Source organism: Puma concolor, chromosome B1 (genome assembly GCF_028749965.1).
Source record: "Puma concolor isolate L17-30 chromosome B1, mPumCon1.1.hap2, whole genome shotgun sequence".
In the NCBI taxonomy this organism is placed as follows: Eukaryota; Metazoa; Chordata; class Mammalia; order Carnivora; family Felidae; genus Puma; species Puma concolor.
In genome coordinates, this window is record NC_141670.1 from 37,784,756 (window position 1) to 37,793,846 (window position 9,091).

Genomic DNA, 9,091 nt, shown 5'->3' on the forward strand with positions numbered 1-9,091 from the left:
GTTCCATTGATCTGGGTGTCTGTTCTTCTGTTAGTACCACACTGTCTTGATGATTACAGCTTTGGAGTAGAGCTTGAAGTCTGAGATTTTGATCCCTCCTGCTTTGGTTTTCTTTTTCAAGATTGCTTTGGCTATTCGGGGTCTTTCCTTGTTCCATACAAATTTTAGGATTATTCGTTCTAGCTCTGTGAAGAATGCTGGTGTTACTTTGATAGGGATCACATTGAATACATAGATTGCTTTAGGTAGTATCAACATTTTAACAATATTTGTTCTTCCTATCCAGGAGCATGGAATCTTTTTACATTTCTTTGTGTCTCCTTCAATTTCTTTCATCAGCTTTCTATAGTTTTCAGTGTATAGATTTTTCACCTCTGGGTTAGATTTATTCCTAGGTATTTTATGGTTTTTTGTGCAACTGTAAATGGGATTGATTCCTTGATTTCTCTTTCTGTCGCTGCATTGTTGGTGTATAGGAATGCAACCGATTTCTGTGCATTGATTTTATATCCTGCAACATTGCTGAATTCATGAATCAATTCTAGCAGTTTTTTGGTGGAATCTTTTGGGTTTTCCGTGTAGAGTATCATGTCATCTGTGAAGAGTGAAAGTTTGACCTCCTCCTGGACTATTTGGATGCATTTTATTTCTTTGTGTTGTCTGATTGCAGAGGCTAACACTTCCAACACTATGTTGAATAACAGTGGCGAGAGTGGACATCTCTGTCTTGTTCCTGACCTTAGGGAGGAGGTCTCAGTTTTTCCCTATTGAGGATGATATTAGCTTTTGGTCACTCGGATATGGCTTTTATCATCTCGAGGTATGATCCTTCTGCCCCTACTTTCTTGAGGGTTTTTATCAAGAAAGGATGCTGTATTTTGTCAAATGCTTTCTCTGCATCTATTGAGAAGATCATATGGTTCTTGTCCTTTCTTTTATTGATGTGATGAATCATGTTAATTGTTTTGCAGATATTGAACCAGCCCTGCATCCCAGGTATAAATCCCACTTGGTCGTGGTGAATAATTTTTTTAGTGTATTGTTGGATCCGGTTGGCTAATGTCTCATTGAGGATTTTTGCATGCATGTTCATCAGGGAAATTGGTCTATAGTTCTCCTTTTTAGTGGGGTCTCTGTCTGGTTTTGGAATCAAGGTAACGCTGGCTTCATAGAAAGAGTTTGGAAGTTTTCCTTCCATTTCTATTTTTTGGAACAGTTTCAAGAGAATAGGTGTTAACTCTTTGTCAAATGTTTGGTAGAATTCCCCTGGAAAGCCATCTGGCCCTGGACTCTTGCTTTTTGGGAGATTTTTGATTACTAATTTGATTTCCTTACTGGTTATGGGTCTGTTCAAATGTCCTATTTCTTCCTGTTTCAGTTTTGGTAGTGCATATGTTTCTAGGAATTTGTCCATTTCTTCCAGATTGCCCATTTTGTTGGCATATAATTGCTCATAATATTCTCTTAGTATTGTTTTTATTTCTGCTGTGTTGGTTGTGATTTCTCCTCTTTCATACTTGATTTTACTTATTTGGGTCCTTTCCTTTTCCTTTTTGATGAAACTGGCTAGTGGTTTATTAATTTTGTTAATTCTTTCAAAGAACCAGCTTCTGGTTCCATTGATCTGTTCTACTGTTTGTTTGTTTGTTTGTTTGTTTGTTTTGGTTCCGATAGCATTAATTTCTTCTCTAATCTTTATTATTTCCTGTCTTCTTCTGGTTTTGGGTTTTATTTGCTGTCCTTTTTCCAGCTCCTTAAGGTGTAAGGTTAGGTTGTGTATCTCAGATCTTTTTTCCTTCTTTAGGAAGGCCTGGATTGCTATATGCTTTCCTCTTATGACTGCCTTTGCTGCATCCCAGAAGTTTTGGGTCATGTTATCATTTTCATTGACTTCCATATACTTTTTAAGTTCTTCTTTAACTGCTTGGTTAGCCCATTCATTCTTAGTAGGATGTTCTTCAGTCTTCAAGTATTTGTTACCTTTCCAAATTTTTCCTTGTTGATTTCGAGTTTCATAGCATTGTGGTCTGAAAATATGCACGGTATGATCTCGATCTTTTTGTACTTACTTAGGGTTAATTTGTGTCCCAGTATGTGGTCTATTCTGGAGAACGTTCCATGTCACTGGAGAAAAATGGATATTCTGATGCTTTAGGATGAAATGTTCTGAATATATGTGTTAAGTCTATCTGGTCCAATGTGTCATTCAAAGCCATTGTTTCCTTGTTGATTTTTTTATTAGATGATGTGTTCATTGCTGTGAGTGTGGTGTTGAAGTCTCCTATTATGGTATTACTATCGATGAGTTTCTTGATGTTTGTGATTAATTGATTTATATATTTGGGTGCTACCACTTTTGGCGCATAAATGTTTACAATTGTTAGGTCTTCTTGGTCTATAGACACCTTGATTATGATATAATGCCCTTCTGCATCTCTTCATACAGTCTTTATTTTAAAGTCTAGATTGTCTGATATAAGTATGGCTACTCCGGCTTTCTTTTGTTGACCACTAGCATGATAGATGGTTCTCCATACCCTTATTTTCAATTTGTAGGTGTTTTCAGGTCTGAAGTGGGTCTCTTGTAAACAGCATATAAATGGGTTTTGTTTCCTTATCTATTCTGTTACCCTATGTCTTTTGATTGGAGCATTGAGTCCATTGATGTTTAGAGTGAGTACTGAAAGCTATGAATTTATTGCCATTATGATGCTTGTAGAGTTGGAGTTTCTGGTGGTGTTTTCTGGTCCTTCTAATCTTTTATTGAGATATATATATATATATATATATATATATATATATATATATATATTCATCTTTTGTCCTCTCAGTCCCCCTTAATATTTCTTGCAGGACTGGTTTAGTGGTCACATACTCCTTTAATTTTTGTTTGTGTGGGAAACTTTGTATCTCTCCTTCTATTTTGCTTCTATTTTGCCTTGCTGGATAAAGAATTCTTGGCTGCATATTTTTCTGATTCAGCACACTGAATATATCCTGCCACTCCTTTCTGGTCTGCCAGGTTTCTGTGAATAGGTCTGCTGCAAACCTGATCTGTCTTCCCTTGTAGGTTAGGGACTTTTTTCCCTTGCTGCTTTCATGATTCTCTCCTTGCCTGAGTATTTTGTGAATTTGACGATGATATGCCTTGTTGATGGTTTTTGTTGAATCTAATGGGGTCCTCTGTGCTTCCTGGATTTTGATGTCTGTGTCTTTCCCCAGGTTAGGAAAGTTTTCCACTATGATTTTCTCACATAACCCTTCTACCCCTATTTCTCTCTCTTCCTCCTCTGGGACCCCTATGATTCTGATGTTGCTCCTTTTTAATGAGTCACTTATTTCTCTAATTCTTAAATCATACTCTTTTGCATTAATCTCCCTCTTTTTCTCTGCTTTGTTATTCTCTATAAGTTTGTCCTCTACATTGCTGATTTTCTGTTCTGCCTCCTCTATCCTTGCTGCCGCTGCATCCATCCATGATTGCAGCTCAGTTATAGCATTTTTAATTTCATTCTGGCTATTTTTTACTTCTTTTATCTCTGCAGAAAGGGATTCTAATCTATTTTTGACTCCAACTAGTATTCTTATTATCGTGATTCTAAATTCTTGTTCAGACATCTTGCTTGTGTCTGTGTTGGCTAAATCCCTGTCTGTTGTTTCTTTGTGCTCTTTCTTTTGGGGTGAGTTTCTTCATTTTTCCATTTTGAAGGGAGAAAAGGAATTACTGAGGTAGAAAAATTGAGATTAAAAAAATTAAAATTGGGGCGCCTGGGTGGCGCAGTTGGTTAAGCGTCCGACTTCAGCCAGGTCACGATCTCATGGTCCGTGAGTTCGAGCCCCACGTCAGGCTCTGGGCTGATGGCTCAGAGCCTGGAGCCTGTTTCCGATTCTGTGTCTCCCTCTCTCTCTGCCCCTCCTCCGTTCATGCTCTGTCTCTCTCTGTCCCAAAAATAAATAAACATTGAAAAAAAAATTTTTTTTTAAAAAATTAAAATTAAAAATATTAAAATTAAAAAACACACCCACACAAAAATCGAATAGATGATTCTAGATCCTAGGTGTGTTTTGGTCTGGATGTAGAAAGTGGTTTGACAGATTAGAGAAACAAACAAAAAAAAAAAAGAGGGGGGAGAAAAAGGAAAAAAAGGAAATAGTTTGAGAATTTGAAAAAAATGAATACACTAAAGTAGACTAAAATACACAAAAGTAGAGACTATACTAGAAAAAAATTTTAGAAACATATTTTTAGTAAAAATTAAAAAGAAATGTTTTTTTCATTTTCTGTATTTAAGTAAAAAGAAAAGAAGTGAAAAAGAGAAAAAAGGTAAAAAAAGAAAAAAGGATAAGACAAAAAAAGAAATCGTTTGCAAATTTGAAAAAGTGAATACTTTTATTTTTTTATTTATTTATTTATTTTTTAATTTTTTTTTTCAACATTTATTTATTTTTGGGACAGAGAGAGACAGAGCATGAACGGGGGAGGGGCAGAGAGAGAGGGAGACACAGAATCGGAAACAGGCTCCAGGCTCTGAGCCATCAGCCCAGAGCCCGACGTGGGGCTCGAACTCCCGGACCGCGAGATTGTGACCTGGCTGAAGTCGGACGCTTAACCGACTGCGCCACCCAGGCGCCCCAAAAAAAGTGAATACTTTTAGTAGACTGAAATAAAATGATCGGACCAAGATGGAATTAGAAAAAATTTACATAAAAGCAAAAATATAGTAATAAATATTAAATACATAAAAGCAAAAATATAGTAATAAATATTAAATGAAAATATTTTTAAAAGAAATTGAAAATAAAAATGAAGTTTTTCTCCTTCTGCATTCAAGAAAAAGAAAATAAATGAAAAAGAGAAAATTAAAAAAAAGAAAGAAAAAAAAGGAAATTGTTTGAAAATTTGAAAAGGTGAGTACACTGAAATAGACTAAAACAAAATGATGGAAGTAAAGTAGAATTTGAAAAAGTTTACACAAATGTAAAAAATATAGCAATAAAAATTAAAGACAGATATTTTTAATAAACTTTGAAAATAAAAATGAGTTTTTTCTCTTTCAGTATTCAAGGAAAAGAATTATAAAAGAGAAAAAGGAGAAAGAGAGAAAAAATTGAATAGATGAACCTGTTAACAGATTGAAGTAGGACTTAAATTGCTTTGTTTTCCCCTAGAGGTCAGTCCATGTAGCTCTTTATAGTCCATAGATTAAGCTGGCGGTGAGGTTTGTGCTCTTGAAGAGCAAAGTTGGCCCAGTTGGGCAGGGTTCGGTGTAACAGCTCCACTCTCCCCTAAATGGCACTGCTAGCCTACTGGGGTGGATTGTTGTGGTCTGCATGTGCATGCGTGGGAATGGTGATAAATGGTGCCACCCAGCCACCCAATCTGTTCTCCCGGATCAGCAGTCATGCACTGGTCCTCCATCTTCAGCTCTTGTCTACTCCCTGCTTTTCCATTCTCTGTGACCAGGCCCAAGGCAGTACCTCTCTCCCAAGTTTTGTCTCAGATGTGGCTGTTTCCCCTGGCCCCTTACTTCTGAAGGACTGTGGCTTTGACCCTCTTCACCCCACTGTGGGAGGGTCTCACCGAGGGATGGCCAAATGAGCAATGACCAAATGTTGGCTACACCCAGGAACGCTCACTGGATCCTGTTGTTGCTGGTGCCCCGAGACTGAAGCCAGGTGCCACTCCACCCCCCCAAAAGAATCGCAAGACAGTGTAGCCTCAGTATTTTAGGGACCATGGAAAATCGCAACACACATCTGACACCAGGCTTCACCCTCAACAACCTTGCCCCAGCACCAGCGAATGTGGCTGCCTTCCAGGGTCTGCTGGGACCAGGTGGCTTCAACAGTCTCTACCAAATGTCCTTCCAGCAGTGGGACCACTTTCCCCATGTGGCCTGAGGATCTCCCAGACCCCACTCAGTTCCTGGGGATTCACCTTTCCCACCAGAACACCACCAGGTATTGAGCTGCGGAGTTGCAGCCTTTGCACTCCCCTTGTTTACAGTCTTAATGGAATTTAAACCTTCTCCTTTCTCCTTTCTCCCTTTTTAGTTTAGTCCCTGCAGCTGTTTCCAATTTTCCACTTTCTCTCCAGCTGCTTTTGGGGAGGGGTGCTTTTCCCATATGCTCCCCCCTCCCCAGTCTCAGTCCTCTCTTCACCTGCAAAAGGGGTTCCCTGCCTTTCAGGGCTTCTTGCTCCCCAAGTTCAGCTGTTCATGTCATGTACCTGCTGGATTCTGTGGTTCAGGTTGTGCAGATTGTTGTGTTAATCTTCTAATCGGTTTTCTAGGTGTCTAGGATGGTTTAGTGTTGGTCTGGCTGTATTTCATGGACGCAAGACACACAAAAAGCTTCCATGCTGTTCTGCCATCTTGGCTCCTCCCCACTGTAGATTACTTTTTATTTCTAAAATTTTATGTAAAAGAAATCAAATAGCACATTTTTTGTGGGTCTGGTTTCTTTTACACTGCATATTACTTTGTAATACATCCAAGTTGTAGATTGTATCAGTACTGTGCTCCCTTTTATTATTAAATAATATTCTGTTGAATTGATATACCATAGTTTGTTGTATTCATTCACTTATTGATGGATAGTTGGGCTATTTTCAGTTTTTAGCTATGACAAAATAGAGCTACTATGAAAATTTATGTACAAATCTTTGTATGGACATGTTTTCATTTCTCTTGAATAAATACTGGAGTGGAATAGTTGGAGCATATGACAGGTCTATAATTAACTCTTTTAAGAAACAACCAAACTGTTTTCCAAAGCCATTGTGCTATTTGACATTCCCACTAGCAGTTGAAAGTTCCAGTTCTTCCACATCTTCACCAATACTTAGTATGACCAGTCATGTTAATTCAGAATATTCTAATAGATGTTCCACAGCATCTCATTATGCTGTTAACTTGCAGTTCTCTAATGATATAATATTAAGCATATTTCCATGTGGTTATTTGCCTAAAGTATATTCTTTAGTAAAGTGCTATTTAAATCTGATCATTTTTTAATGAGGTGTTTTACTGACCATTTGTTAATGAAGTGTTTTTACTATTGAGTTTTAATTCTCCAGGAGTTCTGAATGTAAGTCCTTTATCAGATTTCTGGTTATCAAATGAATGTTTCCAGTCTATGGTTCATTTTTTTTATTCTCTTAGCAGCATCTTTCAAAGAGAAGAAGTTTTCAATTCCTGTTTATCAAGTTTGTCATTTACAGATCGTATTTTCTGTATTGTATCTCGGATATCTTCCCCTAATTCAAAATCATGAAGATTTTCTTCTGTGTTTTCTCTGAGAAGTTATACAGTTTGGGAATTTACATTTAGGTCTATGATCCATGTAAAGTTATTTTTTGTATGTGGTGCAAGAAATGAATAGAATTTTTTGTTTTTGTTTGTCTTTTGCCTATAGATATCCACCTATTCCAGCACAATTTATTTAGAAGACTGTCTTTTTTTCCCCACCATCCAAACTGCCTTTGCACCTTTGTTAAAATTCAATTAACCATATATGGATAGCTTATTTTCAGACTTCTTTCTGTTCTATTGATATATTTTTCTATACACATATTGCCTTAATTACTCTAGCTATATAAATCTTAAAGTCAGGTCATGACAATCCTCTAAATTTGTTTTTATTTTTTAAAGTTATTTTAACCATTATGGTTCCTTTTCACTTTTCCATGGATTTAAGAACCAACTTGTCAATTTTCACCAAAAAAATGTCTTTGGAATTTAATTGGGATTATGCTGACTCTATAGAGCAATTTGGGGAAAATTAACATACAATATTGAGTCTTCCTATTCAATGGCATGACCTTATCTCTCAGTTTATTTAGTCCTCTTAAATATCTCTCAGCTCAGCTTTGTAGTTTTTAGTGCACAGGTCAATTTTTCCAGATTTATCCTGAAGTATTTCATATTTATGATACTCTTTTAAGTGGTATTTTTAACAATATTATTTAAATTTCTGATTCTTTGTTACCAGTATATAGAAATAAGTTGAATTTTGTATACCAATCCTATATCCTATACATTTTCTAAACCCACTTTTACTTCCTTAGATTTTTGGTAGATTTCATAAATTTTCTTGGAAGATGATTATGTTGTCTAAGAACTGATAGACTTACTTCTTCCTTTCTCATCTTGGTGCTTTTTATTTCTTTTTCTTGCCTTATTACCTTGGCTGAATTCTCCAAGTACAATGTTAATTGAAGTGGTAAAAGTAGATCCCTTTGCTTTTTTATTGATCTTTGGAGGAAAACATTCAGTTATTTGCCTGCAGATAGGTTTTTCACAGAAGTCTTTTATCAGGTTAAGGAAATCCTTTGTTATTCCTGGTTTGGTGGGAGCTATTATCAATAATAGATGCTGGGTTTAAATTTTTTTTTCTATATTCATCAAGATGATTATATGTTTTTCCTCTTTTAGTTAGTCAATATGGTTAGTTACATTGGTTGATTTTCAAATGTTAAACCAACCTTTTTTCTCATTATTAATTTAACTTTCCTATTTCTTTGCATATCTTATAATTTTGTTTTTATTATATATATGACATGATATTTACTACGTTGTACTGGATATTTTTACATTCCTATTAAAATTCTTAGCTTTGCACTGAAATGCAGTTAATCAAAAATAATTTGATCTTTTGTATGTCTTGCTTTTAAGCTTTGTTAGATGAGACCACAGCAGCATTAGGTATAGGTTTAATTTTGTCCTAATAATAAATCAAACCTTTCTGAATACTGTATCCGAAGCCCTGTGAATTATGAAGTATTTCACTCTGCTGCTGTGAATAACAATTCCCAGGACTCTTTACTCTCTGGTGAATATTCTTCTAATCCTTTTGGATGTTTTTTTTTCCTTGACCTTGAGTCTTTCCTTGCACATACACACTGATCAATACTCAATAAAACCTTCAGTGGAAACCTCTGCATATCTATGGAGTCCTAACTCTGAGCTCCCTCCTCTCTGTACTCTGCCCTGCCTACTCTTGTCTGTCTCCCAAGACTCCCGGCTTCATCCTCTCAAGTCAGGATCTACCCAGAATCTCTCTCCGTGAGCTACAATCTGGTAAATCTCTC